Genomic DNA, 2,871 nt, shown 5'->3' with positions numbered 1-2,871 from the left:
TTGTATCCCGGAATATTTAATACCCAGTCCTGCCCTTTTCTGAGCCAGGTCTCCATTATAGCCACAACACTATATTTCCACTATGATGTCAAAGGCTATTTACGCCTCTAATTCAATCTTGTTTACCAGGCTCCATGCATTCACATACACGCACAGTAACCCTAATTTAGACTTTATTACTTGCCCCATCACTCTGAACCCACCTAATAATTGATTATTTTCTACTCAAGTGCTATCTGTCTCTCCCAGTATTCTGTGCAACTTGGTATTTCTCTCCAGTATAACTTCCTGGTTCCCAGACCCCTGCCAAGTTAGTTTAAACCCTCCCCAATAGCGTGAACAAATTGCTCCAAATTGCTGTTTAGGTACAACCTGTCCGGCCTGTGCGAGTCCCATTTCCCCCAGAACTGGTCCCAATAACCCAAGGATCTAAAGTCCTCCCTCCTGCACAATCTTTCCAGCCGCGGATTCATTTGCTTTATCCCCTATTTCTTTACTCACTTATACGTGGTACTGGAAGTAATCCGGAGATGACTACTTTTGAGGCCCTGCTTGCTAATTTTCTCCCTAGCTCCCTAAATTCTGACGACAGGGTCACGTCCCTCTTTCCATCTCTGTAGTTGGTACCGATGTGGAACACGACTGCTGACTGTTCACCCTCCCCACCAGGGTGCTCCTTGACCCTGGTACAAGGGAGGCAACACACTATCCTGGATTCATGTCTGCGGTTTCAGAAAAGCCTGAATATTCCCCAAACTATGGAACCTACTATCGCAATTGCCTTTCCAGTCTTCCTTGTGCCCAACCACCTCCCCACTACACCCCAGCTTCCTCCCCCATACTGCAGAACCAACCATAGACTTGGCTCTGGCTGGACTACCCAGATGAACCATCACTTTCATCAGCAATCAGTGCTGAATACTGGTTGGAGAGTGAGATGCACTCAGGAGACTGCTGCACTACCTGCATCTTTCTCCTTGACTGGCTGGTGGTCACCTATTCACTCCCTCCCTGTAGACTCTTAAGCAGCAGGGTGAGAACACCCATAAACATGCTATCCACGAAGCCCTCAAATGCATGGATGTGCTGCAGTGACGCCAGCTATTGTTCAATCTCCAAACTCCAGAGCCTGAGTTACTGCAATGGACGACTCTTCCTGCAAATGGGAAACATCCTGGAGTTCTCACATGGCAGAAGATGTGCACTCGAGAGGTTGGAGCAGCCCTGTCATTCCTCTATCTATTAGATGATAAACCTGACTACTACTAATAAACTTTACCACTCAAAAAAAGGACTCACCAGCTACTCACTTCTCTTCTATTGATGTCACTTAAATATAAGAGTGTTAACTGGATATTTTATTTAACTCTTATTTTTTTTTAAAAAATGAAACCTTTAATTTTCCAGCTCCTTAGACTAACACCCTAACTTTAGGGAAAATGAAAGAAAGCTGTGATAATCACCAGCCAATAAACTCACAGCCTTCCTATGATGTCTCTCACTTTTCCAAACTTGATCATGCCCAGGCCCACTCCAGCTGCCAAGTTTCTCCCCAGGTAAGTGATAAACCCCCAGTCTGAGCCTCAATTCATCCTCTCCCCGGTGGTCCTGATTCCTTCCAGGGTTGCTCTAGCTGCCAACTCTCTTCTCAGATAAGTTACTGCTCATTAGTAAGCCCTGTGTGTATTTTGTATAATAACTTTGAACTTGGGCATTTGGTTCCCAGAATATTATGCAAGAGCTGTAGATTTACCCCAAGGGCTTCAATTTCCTGCTTCACACTGTCAATTTCTAGCAGAAATCATTTTGCTAGGTAATGATTTATTAGGCAATTAACTCAAAAATTATTGCTGCAAAATTGCTAAGGTTTAGTGGCTTTTCATTGCTTTTATATTTTGAATTAGCCAGGAGTTGTACTGCAACTTCCCTGTTGTGTAACTCCACTTCTGTGTAATCATCTCAGTTGTAAATAAATTTGACCGTTTAAGTTAGCCTGGACAAAACATGTTTAATGTCATGATATTTCATAGTGAAAAGGTGAATGTTTTGTCAGCCCTTGTAGCCTCCAGTACAAAGCAGTATTGAAAAGGATCACTGCTGGTTTTGTGGCACACTCACTGCTTGCATAATGATATCAGTCTCAGTTCCATGGGGACACTGCTCTCTTTATCAGAGCTGTCAGTTTGCTGTGAATAAGAGTGAAGGGTTCTGAGGAGAAAGCTTGAATTGTAAGCCTCCCCTCTCCTCCCGCCCATTGCCCCCCAACAAGTATCTCAACTTTGTGAGAGAGAGAGAGGCAGATCACATATGTGACTGTCCGATTAGCTTTGACACTGACAAGACCATTAATGTCTTGCTGACAAATTGCGGCACTGATGAAAGCTGATACTTTCCTTTTGCAGTTCCTGATAGGCTCTTCTTTTCTGTGTCACAATTACCATATATCAAAGCTGGTGGCATTTTTCAAAGAGGTCAAACGGGATCAAGGAGAGAGGGAGAGGGAGATGTTACAAAACTTCATTTGCAATTAAAAAGATGCTCTAATGTTAGCCTCACATTGAGAAGGTGGCACTGCTAATCGACTATTTTTAGCCTGCAGAGCACAGCACTTTTGCATGACTTGTCTGTTATTGACATAAAATATTGCAGATCTTCAGTAAAAGGATATTATACATGATACCGAAACTGGCCCGCAGACTTGGGCCTGCACATACATCGTTTGCAATCAAATACAAAAGAAACAGTTTTCCAGGCTTGAGGGGGTTAAACAAATACCAGAATTCAATTTCCAAATTATCCTTTACCATTCTTTTTCCTGTCATTCTTGTTTGCTTTTACTGCGCAAACAACATTTGAAGGCCAGAAGTACAA

Source organism: Cetorhinus maximus, chromosome 17 (assembly GCF_964194155.1).
Source record: "Cetorhinus maximus chromosome 17, sCetMax3.hap1.1, whole genome shotgun sequence".
NCBI lineage: Eukaryota > Metazoa > Chordata > Chondrichthyes > Lamniformes > Cetorhinidae > Cetorhinus > Cetorhinus maximus.
The sequence above is the reverse complement of the archived record's forward strand: the minus strand, read 5'-3'. Positions refer to the sequence as shown.